This window comes from Benincasa hispida, chromosome 3 (assembly GCF_027475165.1).
Source record: "Benincasa hispida cultivar pf3 chromosome 3, pf3_genome.v1.1, whole genome shotgun sequence".
Taxonomy (NCBI): domain Eukaryota; kingdom Viridiplantae; phylum Streptophyta; class Magnoliopsida; order Cucurbitales; family Cucurbitaceae; genus Benincasa; species Benincasa hispida.
The window spans coordinates 52,595,317-52,609,765 of NC_143480.1; the positions used below are offsets into that span (position 1 = coordinate 52,595,317).

At 30.0% G+C, this 14,449-nt stretch overlaps 1 long non-coding RNA gene across 1 annotated transcript; it reads right to left on the reverse strand.

Moving 5' to 3' along the window:
* Window positions 1-643: 643 nt before the first annotated feature.
* On the reverse strand, window positions 644-2,832 carry LOC120073848 (uncharacterized). The gene is made up of 4 exons (XR_005480825.2): window positions 2,262-2,832; window positions 2,080-2,154; window positions 1,898-1,963; window positions 644-889 (listed from the first exon to the last, which is right to left on the reverse strand). It is a non-coding gene; the product is annotated as an uncharacterized LOC120073848 (long non-coding RNA).
* Between the last annotated feature and the right edge of the window lie 11,617 nt (window positions 2,833-14,449).

The window sequence follows — 14,449 nt, forward strand, 5'->3', positions numbered from 1 at the left end:
CCATTAATTAGTGTAAATTATATAAATTTCTGTTAGAATATATGCGCTGTATTTCAGTCACGATGAAATTGGAAAGATCCGAACACGCTCATGGATGCTCTTCGTAAAGAGATCCTTCAATAGTATATATCCTAAGTGTTCTAATAAGTATATGGATGAAATTGAGTATCTCATCCTGGTAACACTATTGGATGCGACTCATTTTGTAGGTAGTACAAATGATGTGATCTACAAATTATTCATGTAGAGACATGTGAGTGGAGGCATCCTATGGAATGAGTTTGCATATAGACTGGACCACGAAAATAGTCACTTTTCTTTATAATGATCGCTTAGTGTTAAAACTGACTATTTCATTATTTAGTAACCTAGGTTAACTCGATCTTAATCCTGAGCTAGCTATGAACTCCTGTTTGTTTGGGATTATCCTTTGATCTGCATGGGTGAGAGTAATCCAACAACACTGATCAATAAGCCTTCCATTTTGGGGATAAGACCAGATAAATAGTTGGGGACATAGTCCTGCAAAATGGAATTCTGTAACGACTCGACCCCCTAGGACTTAAGTTAAGTTGTTACTAAATATATTCGTGCATGGAACTCAAAACAACACTCGGTTATGGTGAAATAAATGCTAATTAAATAAGGTAAGTTTAAAAGACTTTCATTAAATTCAAATACTAAAACAATAGTAGGGTACCCATAAATCATAAAGGACAATAAATAAGTCTGAAAAACGATTCTTAAAAGTAAGTTTTAAACATCAAAACTACAAGTTAAGAGAAACATGAAAAGAACTCTAAATCTCATGAGCTGAAGCGTAAAAACTAGTCCCAGTGGCTCGATCACGAATTCCGCTTGTCCATCGCTGGTGCATCTCTACCTTTACCTGAAACAACAACATGAGAAAGAATGAGTATAAAATACTTAGTAAGTAACCCAACTACTGGGGTCAGGCTAGGCATCTATGTCCTCTAGATACCCACCTCTGGTGAAACATCTAAACTGCTCTAGTCCTCATGGGACACATATACGCATGAAACAAGAAGGAGACTGAGTCCTATCCTACTGTAGCTAAGTATGCCCACTACCTTTGGTGAATCCCGAAGGAGATACAAACTGGTGAATCCCGAAGGAAACATAAGCTGGTGAATCTCGAAGGAAACACAAACTCGTAAATCCAGAAGGAAACATAAACTGGTGAATCCCGAAGGAAACACAAACTAGTGAATCCCAAAGGAAACACAAACTGGTGAATCCCGAAGGAAACACAAAATCTAATGGGCATCTAACTAATCAGTAAAGACATTTGCATAGTCTCAACATCATAATCATCACTGTACGAATCTATGACGTACATATAAACTTCAACATCATGGTTCTACAACATACATGTATACATCAACATCATCAGATCAAATACAACCATATGAAAACATATACCATCTCATACTAGCTTCAAGTGTCTATGTGCATAAATAAATAATTCAGATCTCGTACTAGAATATACTTTGATCATATTATACTATCAATCTATCATGTTATCATTCTGCCATAACATTAATTTATCATGCTAGCATACATCTAATGTCTGGCCCATGGGCAGTTTCAGTAGTAAGATTACTTACCTCAAAGTTAAATCCAAAGAAACCCAAGCAAGCTTATCCTTTTCAAAACAAGCAACATCTAAGATAAATCAATATTTTGGGTCTAACTCCAATTAACCAGATTATTCAAAGACTTCTAATTTTACTTTACCTAAACTATGGCTCGGTCTAAACTTAATTCCAAAACCCAATTTTGTTGGCTACCTAAACATACACAAAGTTCAAAATTAATAACTTAATTCTCCACAATTAATTCAAAATAACCACCCAACAACTTACTCCAAACTTACCAAACTTCAAAAGATAATTGGCCTTTAATTTGATGAGCAACACCCTAAACGTCTCAAGTCTTGAATCTAAAATCCAAACCCAAGAGATGTTAACAATTTTAACCCAAAACCAAACATATAAAATTTAATCTAACAATCCCTAAACCAAACCACAATGGGGGTTACCAAGCCTTGGAACTTACCAAATCGCCACGAAGAAGGAACTTCGACACCCGCTGGACAATGCACAAATTCTCCTCCAAACCACCCCAATTAACCTTTAAATGCAAGGAGAAACACTATTATAAACCCAAGACATAACAAGTGATCCAAAAAACAACCAAGAACAAAAACAACACCCAAAAACTTATGCAAAAAATCTTACTCCAACCAAGATTCCATAAGAACCAAGTGGCGAAGGAGATTTGCGGTGGAAACTGGTTCGACGACAAGGTCAAGCTAACGGCGAGGGGAGGGCACGGCTGGCTGGGAGTGCGTATGTCTAGGCGGCGCAGACCTGGGCGGCTGGGCGTCGACGTCGCGGCTTCAATTGGTGGGAGCAGTTCTAGGCAGTGGCTTCGGTGGGAGACAGGAATCAGATCTGGGCGACGCGAACGCGGGCGGCTCGGCGTGGGAGACTGGAATCAAATCTGGATGCCGCGAACAGTTGAGGTGCGAAGAAGCCCAAGTCGAAGCTGGGTTGCTCGCGGCTTGGATCTGAGTTGGTGGTCAAGGTCAGCAGCAAGGAGATGTTGGTCGAGGTCGGCGACAAGAGATGTTGGTCGAAGCCGGCGACGGAGATGCTGGGTTTGCGTGAGGAAGAAGATGGAAGGGGAGAAGAAAAAGAGGAAAAAAGAAAAAGGAAAGAAAAAGAAAAGGATATTTTATTTTATTTCCTTCCTATTCCCCTTTATTATTATTATTATTATTATTTTCCAATCTCTTCCTTTCCATTTTTAAAACAACAAATCTTGCCCTTTTCCAACACTAAACTCCGAATTAATTTCCAATATTAATTTTCACTTAAATGATTTAAATTCCAACAATATCACTTAAATGTCCAAAAATTCAAAAAAATTTCTCAATTAGTAAAAATTTACTGAAATTACATTGTTACTAAAAAAAATATACGGGGTGTTACAAATTCACTCCTACCTGAATTAGGATTAGCAGATAGGTTTTCTCTTAAGTACTGACAGGTCTTGAACAATCGGGGCCCCACCTTCTCTTGATAGAGAAAGGACTTGATTCATAGGTATTATGAATCAAAATTGTCTATTAGAGGGTTAGTAGGAACTTAAGAAATGAGATGTATTCACAGGGGTAAAACGGTGATCTTGACCCAGCGGTGATTACAAACGACTTGTGAAAAATCAACTTACTGATCATGGTTATATCAAATGGACATAATATATCTACAGTGAAGGGAGTTCAACTATGGGCTTTAGTGGAGTGACCCATTAGTTAACTAATGGGCGTTAATTCGGTATAATGAGTTTAGCCAATGAATCTCGGATCGTTGGAGCCCATGATCTATAGGTCCGTGAGGTCCCCCTACTAGCTTGTAAATGGATTAGCTTTAGGGTAGCATGATAAGTTAATTTGAAACATTCAAATTAGAATTAAACGGAATAGGAGAATTTATATTTAAATATATGAAGGTGGATTTGTGTAAAAATTAATTTCATATGTAAATTAATTAGAATTAATTAAATTATTTAAATAATTATTTATTACTTTTATTATAAAATTAATTTATGAAATTAATTTTACAAAATATATAATATTTTCAATTTTAAAATCAAATTGATTTTTGAATCATTTGGTGAAAAATTGGAAAATTGAAAAATTTACACAAAATGGAAAAATGGGTTTTTCCATTATCATCTTCAACTAGCTCACATAAAAATCATTCACATTTGCTTCAATAATTCCAAACATGAGTTGCATCTCATGTAGTCATCTTCTTTGCATGATAGCCTACAATAAATAAAGAAGATTGAAGTGGAATTGAGGCATGCATTCAAAGAGTTTTTACAGAAAAATTCGGGCTAAAGAAATTGTTCTTCAAGTGAGTTATAACAGTGAGCTTCTCTCCAAGTTTCCTGTTGTTCAAGCTGTTCTTGAGTCCCAAAATTCATTCTAAAGCCCCAAGAGTATAGTGGGAAGATCTTGAGGTGGTTCATAGCAGATTTCGGAGAAGATAACAGTTGAGAATCAAGATCTTGAAGAGTTCTACAAAGGTATGACTTCAAACCCTCTTATGTTAGATCAGCATGTTTTAGTTTCTGCCAAAATTAGTGAATTAAAGTGCTTATTAATCCTTGTTGCTTCCGCTGCGTGATGATATACTCTTACATAACTAACTTATATAAATGACCAAAACCATTAGTCAAAGGCATGTGTAAATTCCTTTACTATTTTCTACTGTTAAATTACTCACGAACTCGAGAATGACTTGAGAGTGACAGAGTGTGTGAGACTTGACACCATATAATGTTCAATTTCTTTTGTTTCGCAGTGAATTTGGACAATTTTTTTTCCTATTTACAATTGATCCATTTTTTTGGCACCAACAATTACTTTATATATAGATTCAAAATTTAAATCTACATTCTTCTTTTTGTTTAGTACAATAGAAATAGAGCAATTCAAACCACAGACATTTTAGTTACTAACACATAGTATATGTGTCAATTGAATTATGCTCGTTTTGACTAATTTCCACTCTTTTTATACATATTTAATACCATATTCAAATATATATACAAGACTATGAGTTTCAACCGGTCGTTTGTGTTTTGAGAATGTTTATAGGTGTCTAAAATTTTAGATATTTGGTATCTTTAAATAACTATGTTTGTTTTGTATGATTTTTCTTGTCTTTTCTTTTTTCTAGATATCTAGAAATATTTTGATAATTGTGTTTGTTTCATAGGATTTCTAATAAAAAATGTTTTAGATTTACACAATGTTCTAAGAAAGCGTTTACGACTATTTATTAATTTATAATTAATTCAATATAAATTAAACTTATATATCAATTTGAATTTCTTTTTTAATTAATAAAATTTATATTATTTTTACATGTTATTTTTCTCAATAAAAATATAATAATTTAAGATTTTTTATAAAATAAATATTAATTTAAATTTAAAGAAGAGGGATATATATCTTAATTATATATATACATACATACATAGATACACATATATTTTAATTTACATAAGACCTATTTATTTTAATTATATAATGCAAATAAAGAAGAGTGATATATATACACACATATATACATACACCTGGAAAATCCATGTTTCAGGAAAGCATAAAAAACTCTTGAGATGTCCACTCTATGAAAATCTAGGATGTCTGTGAAACAAAGGGTCCGTTAGTACTCTTGATTACTTCGGGTAATTGGCATAAGTAATTAATTCTTCTTTGCACATGGAAAAAATTAATTAATAGTATGAAGTGTCATTAATTAAGTAATAAGATTTTAATATCTATATATCCCTCAGTTTGGAGTCTAATGTACACAAAGATTTTTTTAGGGTTTAGCTATATTATGCTTTGCTGCAGGCATTATTTGCTTAGAATTTTAATGAATAGTAATACTCATATGAATATAGAGAATATCACGAGAGACATTTCCAAATCAAAACACTATTTGTATTGATTTCAAATTTGTTTTTTTCTTTCTTCCAACTTGATGTGACACCAAAAATCAACCACTTTAAATTTATATATTCATATTTTTTTCAAATTGGTCTTCCTCCAATTTTTAGTTTATGCAGAAAACATTCTCTAATTATGTCGTTTAACTACAAAAGAATCATATAATATATAATTAATTCAGCTTTCTAACAATAATATTTAATTATATTCATATACAAATCTTCTTCAGTGACTAAAAAAAATCATTTTTCTTAATGCGTTTATGATGCCTATCCCTTGCAATTTGCAATCCTTTTTCAACTACCTTTTGAGAAAATATATGTAGAAAAAAAAGTTAAATTACATATTTTGCAATCATTTCATTAGAAAAATCTCAATCAAAACTTTAATTTTATATAATTTTATTTTTGAAAACATATAGAATTGCATTATCGAAAAAGAACATCGTAGTTTGAAGTCAAGGCACATAGAAATTCAAATCACTAAATTTATAAAAAAAAAACAATAAGAATCTAATCAAACCTTCAAACAACGGAACCCCAAGAAACATGATTCAAGAAAAAAATTTCTTATGGGAAAAACCCATGAGAATCCTTTCATTAGAAGGTCCAAGTCAAGTAAACAATACGTAAACACATCAAACAATTGACATAATGACGGACAAATCGTCTGAAGGACTCAAATTAAAGTAGCAATATGGACACACGTTAGTTGCATTTACACATGTCTGCCAAAACTTTATATATACTTTAAACTAGGTTTATCGACCTTTTGTCTTTCACTTTTATTAGTGGCATAGTTCGTAAAACTTCATCTATTTCATAGTCTCCCAAAATCATCTCGTCTAAAATTATAGAAAATGTGAGAATCTCCTAAGTTACATCTACATTGAATCGACCAACATTATAATCACATAAATATAGAGATAAATGTAAGATAAAATACACAAAAATGATCTTAATTAACTCAAAAATAATTAACATGTATTTTCTCTTTTGAAGTTAGAGATTTCATCATCTATTTCTATAACCATTTGAAAAGAACGTAAGCGATTGAAATCTCTTTTAAAATTTAAAACCCTCTCGTGAGAATCATTTCAACCCTCATAATCTAGATCTTTCATTTATTTATTTGCACTAGTGGGATTAAGAAAATTTTCCTCTTAAGTAATGATTAAAGAAGAAAATTAAATTTTCTTTCATTTATTTATTTATTTATTAGGTTTTGTGGATTTAATAGAATAAGTTGGGCATGGGTTGAATCGTCAATCATCCATAATTGCCTTTTTCTCTCAATAAAAAATAAATAAAATATAATTTAAAAAAAAATCAAAGAGAGGAAAAAAATGTCAAACTATTTATAGAAATAACAAAAAAAATATTGGATAAACTTCCATCAGCGTCTATCAATTATAGATTTTTATAAGTTTCTATCACTGATAGAGCTTCTATCTATTAAAGAAGATTAAAATTTTATTATTTTATGTAAATAGTTTTTATTATTTTTTTATTTTTTTAGAATATCCTATTAAAAATATGAAAATAAATTAAAAAATAATAATAAAAAGAAAATCGTCCATCATGGCCAGCTGCACGAGAATGGAAGGAAGGAAGGGAAATAAAGAAACATAGACAAATAAATCAAATCAAAGTCTAATACAAACACACACACACCACAATTAATCTCTATAATTGCATCAGCCAAACTCGACACAGCAAAATCTTGTACTTATTGTAAAATTCAAATCTCCAATTGGGCCCTCTCAACATTTTTTTATCATATATTAGAGAGACGAATTGTATTCAACCAAATTAAATTAAATTGTCTTTGATAAGATTTTTATTTAAATAGGATAGAATCAAACTAATATATATATATATATATATATATATATATAAAAGTAAGCTTTTAACACATATCTAAAAAGAGAAAAAAAAAATAACAAATTTGAAATGAATGTAATCTCAGTGGTTGATATGTTAATAACATTTCTTTTAAGTTGAAGGTTTAAATCCATACTTTTATCTTTATGTAATATTATATTCTAAAAAAAACCCATATAATATATTTTTAGAAGATGAAAAGGAGTTTTGGAGCTCTTTAAAGGGTGAAAAAGAGAAATAAATAGAAATAACTCGAAGATAATTAAATAAAGAGAAATAAGCAGTAAGTCAAAAGGACAAATCTAATCTAATTGTTTCAGGTTGTCATTTTCATTTCTCTTGGATTCATTTTAGTTCATGAATATGAATTGATTCGATACGATTCGATAAGCTCTCAAAATCAATCCAACACGACACTTTATTTTTTAATAGGAAAAAGAGAGGAGTGCATGGGTCGTATAAAATGGTTGGATATAGGGGTTTTTCTAGGGCTTTGAAAAGGCTATATGGCAGTGAAGAAGAGGGGAAAAGTTGAAACAAAGGGGAAAAAGAAATAACTTGGGAGTAAGTCAATTTTTGTGTTGTGATGGAAAATTGTTTGGTTGTGATGATTAATCGGTACACGTGAATAGGTGGGTACACATGCGATTTGTTTGTGTGCAATCAAGACAATGTTTTGTGAGAAGAAAGAAAAAAAATCCTCCATAAATAGCAACTTAGGTTTTGGTTTTTTCCTTTCTTCCCTATATCATACAGCTGTGTTTGAATTTTCGAATCTAAATATCATAATATACTTTATTTAGGATTATTAAACTTTCATTAGTTTAGGATATGTCTATAGAAGATCAAATATTGTTTCGTGATTTATTATCCTAACATTTTGAGTTCAGTAGTGACTTAACGTGGAAGGTCTTGAATTCTGTAATACTATTTCTTTATATTTTCTCGTCCATGAATAAACGATAGATCAAGATCAATTATATATATACACATGCACATAAACCTTTAGTTCGTCAAATTTAACATTTTGAATGTCATAGAATATTGTATAAAAATGTTAAAGTCAAACATGAACATAACTCTACTGATTAATATATTTACTCTCAACCAAAAGTCAGAAGTTTGAATCTACTCCACATGTCATTGAACTCGAAAATAAAATATTTTTAGAAATCTAATGTAACTTAATACATGTTATAAAATGATCTAAGGCCTCCCGATAACGATTTCGTTTTTTGTTTTTTTTATTTGAAATTTATACTAGTTGTCTCTCAATTTTTAAATTATGATCTTCATTTATATTGAAGAAACATTTGAATTTCCAGTCATATTTTAAAAACAATAATAATTTTAAAAAAAGTATATAGTTTTCCAAAACATAGTTTGTTTTTTAAAATTTAGTAGAAAGTATATAACAAAAAAAATTTATGAGCAGAAATAGTGTTTATAAACTTAATTTTTACAAAATCAAATTGGTTATAAAAGTGGTAGATATATTGTTTCTTAGATAATTATTTTTTAAATGAGAAATAAAAATGTGGTTCTTAACCATAGTCTTCCCCTCTTTTTTATTCAAAAAGGAAAAATAATTATATGCTTAGTTACCCATTCTTTAAAGAAAGGTTTCACTTTCACCCTAATATCTTTTGTTGTAACATCGTGGTTTAGTTGTTGTATAAAATAAGCAAAGTTGTATATAATATGAAATATCAAATGTGACAATTAAAGGTTAAATAATTAAGCTTTTGAACCTTAAAATAAAAGAAGTTGTCCCAATTGCCATGGCAAGCTGATTAATTAAGAATTGTGAAATAATTGATTTTGAAAAACAATAAAATAAAAGAAAAAGAAAAAGAAAAAAATCAAGCAAATAGGCCATTGGACATGCGAATAAACTGGTCGAAGAAGTGCATTGTGATGAGGCAAGTCTTCAATTATTTTGTAACTCCCTAAAAGTGAGTTGGTGGGCCTTTTTCCCTTTTTTTTTCACTATAACATTTTTTATTTTATTTATTACTACGAGCGGATTAAAATTGAACTTTCCACCTCCAATAAGGAAGTAAATGTTAAATAATGCTGGCTATTATCACTTTAACTTTTAATTATTACAATTCAAAAATAAAGTTAGATTCAATTGAGTTATATTCCTCGACATTGTAGCTACTTTCAAATATTTATATAGTATTTTCCTCAATTTTGAGTTCAACATATAAGACTTTCAATCTTAAGAAATATAATAAATATATTATATATTTTGACTTTGTTCGAATGGACAAATATTTTGATAACTTTTTTAAAAAATCTAGAGTGATTTATGTCCAACTTTTTAATTAATTTAATTTGGAGTAGGCCTAGGTATTGACTACACAAAATCTTAAAACTTTCCAATAAATTCTATATTAGCATTTTAAGATTTCACTTTAATGAAGAATCGAGGACAAGACTTTTCATACTGGCAGGGCAGCAAGCTTATTATCCATCACAAAATTTTTGACAAATGGGAGAGAGAAGCATAGAAGAGATAAATTTTTTATTATTATTATTATTACTATTATTATTATTATTATTATTATTATTATTATTACAAAGAAAATGAACATTTGTTAAAAAGTTAGTGATGCTCATCAGAAATCAACGAATAAAAAAAGGAAAATAATCATGACTTATATACATGATTTTGATAAATGGGTAAGAAGTTATTGGTTCAATTTATGTTGGTCATTTACCTGTGATTTAATATCTTATGGATTTTCTTAATGTTGAAAATGGCAGGATCCTCATAACGACGAACAGCAAACGGTCAAAGCACGATGGTAAAACAAAGAGCAAAAACCTGCAAAATAGAAACTCGTTATAGGCTGAATCGAAGAGTTCGCTCTCTTTAAGACGTTTCGCGGCTCTACCCAAGTGTGCAAGCAGGTCTGAAAAATGTCACGTCATCTGCAAGATAAAACAACCAAAGAAACGCGATCAGAAATGTATCATTACCGACCAGAACACACACCCTTTTCTAACCCACTGCTCGAAAAAATAAAATGGAAGAGTTAGGAGAGAAAATTGGAATGGAGTGAATGAAAATAGTTGCGTTTTTTAACTGTTAAAGGCCACGCCTTTTATAGATCTTTAGCGTGGAACGGTAGGGAGCAAAATAGGCGGTGAGCCTCAGAACGTGCACGGACGAATCGCTTGCGCAAACTTATATGAACGTGGAGGACATTTTCTTTTGTTTTTTCGGTTAAAAAAATAAAAAAATAAACAAAAATAATAATATTTTTATTAAAATTAATAATCACACACACGCCTCGCCCGACCGAACCCACATTGGTCTATCTCCCCACTCCCTCCAAAACATGGGTACCCCTTGGGACCCAAACCCAAAACTCAAGATTAAAGTACATAAGGGAGGCTTCTAACTCCAAATTTTCTAATGTGGGATTCTCCAACCAAAGGTTGATTCCCTTTTATTTTTTAAAGTTAAATTTTCACTCAACACTTAACACTTAAATGTTGCAGAGTTAGATGGATTATTTCGTGAGATTAGTCGAGATATGTGTATGTTGGTCTGGATACCTACAAATATTAAACAAAAAAGAGTATATAATAAAATTCAGAAATACTGTAAAAAAAAATTAGAGACCACAAACCAACATGAATATAGTTTAGCGTTTACAACATCATAATTTCATAGAGGTAGATTTCAAACATCCACCACACACGATGTAATATTTAAAAAAAGAAAACATATATTAAAGGTTACAAAATAAAATGAGTGAAGAAAATGAACCAGCAAAAAGAAAAAAGAGAAAAAAAAAAAAAAGGAAAAAATTTAGGTACATCTAGATTGCATCTATCTAGAATCTATCTAAATTATCCAATTACATGTAACAATGTAAACAGTTCTTTTTTAAAAAATATTTTCGAATTTCTTGGTCGTGTTATTATTAAGATGGATTATAGAAAAATAGATGTACGTTACACTGTATTACTTTGAAAATAGTAAAGTCAATCTCATGGGCAGCGGCACGTGCATAACAAGGGTGGGAAGGGAGGGCCAAAGGTGTTCAGTGGAGGAATCTGCACGTGATGAGAGAAGAATACAACAACAAACAATACGAGTTTTAGAGAGAGAGACTTGGAAATGTGAGAGCAAAAGAAAATTGGCGTTTGTTAAAATGGTATTTAGCTGTCAATCCCTCCAACTCTCTCTCACGGGGCACCGTCCCTCCCCCTGCCCAAACTGACCATAAAACTCCTCTCTCTCTATATATATTTACCAAAATGACCTCAGAATTTTAAAGTTCTTCAATTAAAAGTATGAATGGTTTTTTCTGGATTACTATTACATTACGTTTGAGGCGACGAGATACCGAATTCATCATCTAGTTTTCAAATTTTAGTTTAATTTTTTAAATCATTAGTGAAAAATAGATAACAAATTAAAAAATTTGGAGATTGAAGTAGTTCTATTGACTTAATTTTCAAAAACAAAATGGTTATCGAATGTGATCTTAATATTTCATAAGTCTTAGCATTTTCGTTTTTTAATTCCATTTTAATTTGTTCATTTCACTCTTTACATATCATGTTGATCCGTCGTTGAATTAATCCAACCACAAAGATTCAGATTTATTTTATGCGGCATGTTGTTTATTCTATACATTTTGAAATATCCTAAACATAGTAGATAAATATATAAGAAATCAAATAGAATTTTCAATTTGTGATTCTATGTCAAATCATGGTTAGTAATATAATTACTTAAATAATTGTATGACAAGTTGGTTGAATTAATAAACGATGATTTGATGTGTTAAGGTAATTCTATTTTTTTAAGCATTAAGTTCTTGTTAAGGACAACAACCCTCAAACTATCTCTACAATGATATGATATTATCCACTTTGAATATAAATCCTCGTAATTTTACTTTTGGTTTCACTTCAAAGACCTCATATTTGTCCTCCCTTATATATTCATGATCTTCCCCTCATCTAATCAATATGAGACTTTGATCACATTTACAACATAAATACATTTGGATCTCAAAAAATGCACCATTAAATCAGATTGTTTGGTAGCTGTGAATCTTATTAACAAAAAGGATGAGACGGTGTCGGATAATTTGTGTTGGCTTACTTAAATCTGTGAATAGTTCTCAAATTTTGATGATATTTCTGTTGTTTTCATTCCAATAACATGTAATAGTTTAGTTGATTGTATAAATATTTCTGGTAAGTGAGTTGAATTTCTGGTTGTAAAGGATTGTATTGTCTACAAAGATCTTCATCTTCATTTTTCATTATAAATAAAATTTAAAAAAAGAAAACTTGGATCTCATATCCAATATCATTCTTTCTAGCATTATCTTCGACTACTTCCATTATATAATTAATTAATAAAATTACGTCAAGTCCGATGATATGCATAAAGAATATGCCCACTTGATATAAATTATAGTCTTCAATATTACACTCTCACAGAAATATATCCAACCCCTATTTATTATAATATCCTATGGTGTAACAAATTGCTTATATCTTGGATTGTGCTCATAACATTTTTAACTAAAAGAATATTTGAATAGTTATGTTATGAGATAGAATAATTATAATCTTTTCGTATCTACCTAATCTCGAGATTTAATGACTCTCGTGCATTAATAGTGACGAATAGAGAGATGTTCGACCTGACATTAAATGTAATCATAATTTCTTAATAAATTAATCATATATATATACTTTGTTAGATTCATAATTAACTCGTGCATATAGTTGGTTTTAGAGATTATATATATATATATATATATATATATATATACCAAAATACCTTTTAAAAACCAAGAGAAAGGAAAATCTAGCCACAATATAAAGAGGGAAAAAAAATGAAAATTCTTAGTTTACTAACATGATCCATGTGTATTTAATTACACCTACTTAATAGGCTTAGGTTGGCAGATTTAACAAGTATGATACAAAAAAGCCACAATCAAAAGTATAGGGCGTTATAGGAAATCAAAAAACAAACGAACCAAACTAGATCAATATTGATCTAACGACTTGGTTCAATTTTTCAATATAAGATATTGGACATGTCGGTTTCTTGTTTTGGAAGGCCAAATTTTTTCGGTTCTGTTAATTTTTATTTTAAAAATAATTGATAATCGAATCAAACAAAAACTTATATATAACCAATAACCATGTGTGTATAGACGATGAGTAGTTATTAATACTCTTGAACCACACATTAAATTTTGGAGTTGCATTACAAATTGCTAATTTGGACCACGTTAATTTTCTCTCATATTACTTTCACAAACTTAACAAATTCTTAAGCACCTTACACAAATTTCAACATGTCAATTTGCACCTTTACACAATACATACATACTAGTTATGATCAAATTACAAAAATATTTTGTTATTATAGAAAACTATTTGTTTGTTGTTTCCATAATATATATTATCGCCGAATTAATTTATTTGTAAGAGTCTACATAGTATATATATTGTGTCTAAAATAAAAAACCAACACCTAAACAATGAATCAAACCCATTGTTTTAGTTTTTTTAGTAGACATCGATTTTGGTTGCTTTTGTTTTTTTCTTTTATAAAACAGATTGGTCCGATGTAATTCTGAGTCAGTTCTAAAATTGAGAAAATCAGACCGATTATTATCAAAAGTATATAGTTTCTTATCTTCTAAATTAACATGATCACTGGAACATTTTTAAAAACTGTATGGTATGCTTAAATATAAATGTCGATATAATTAAATTTATTCCAAATACAAAAGTTTAAAAGTTCATTAGTTATTAAACATAGTATGAGATTCTATAGAATGTTAGTTTTTTTTTTCCAATTAATTTTACGATAATTAAAATTGGAAAAGGAAAATAGGTGAAAAGCAAAAGGCCAATCACGTAAATTTCTCCAAGTAAGTACAAAATTTGAATTTGGCAAGTGAAACGACAGAAGCACTCATGCAAAAAGGAAAATAAAACAATTTTTTTTTATGAG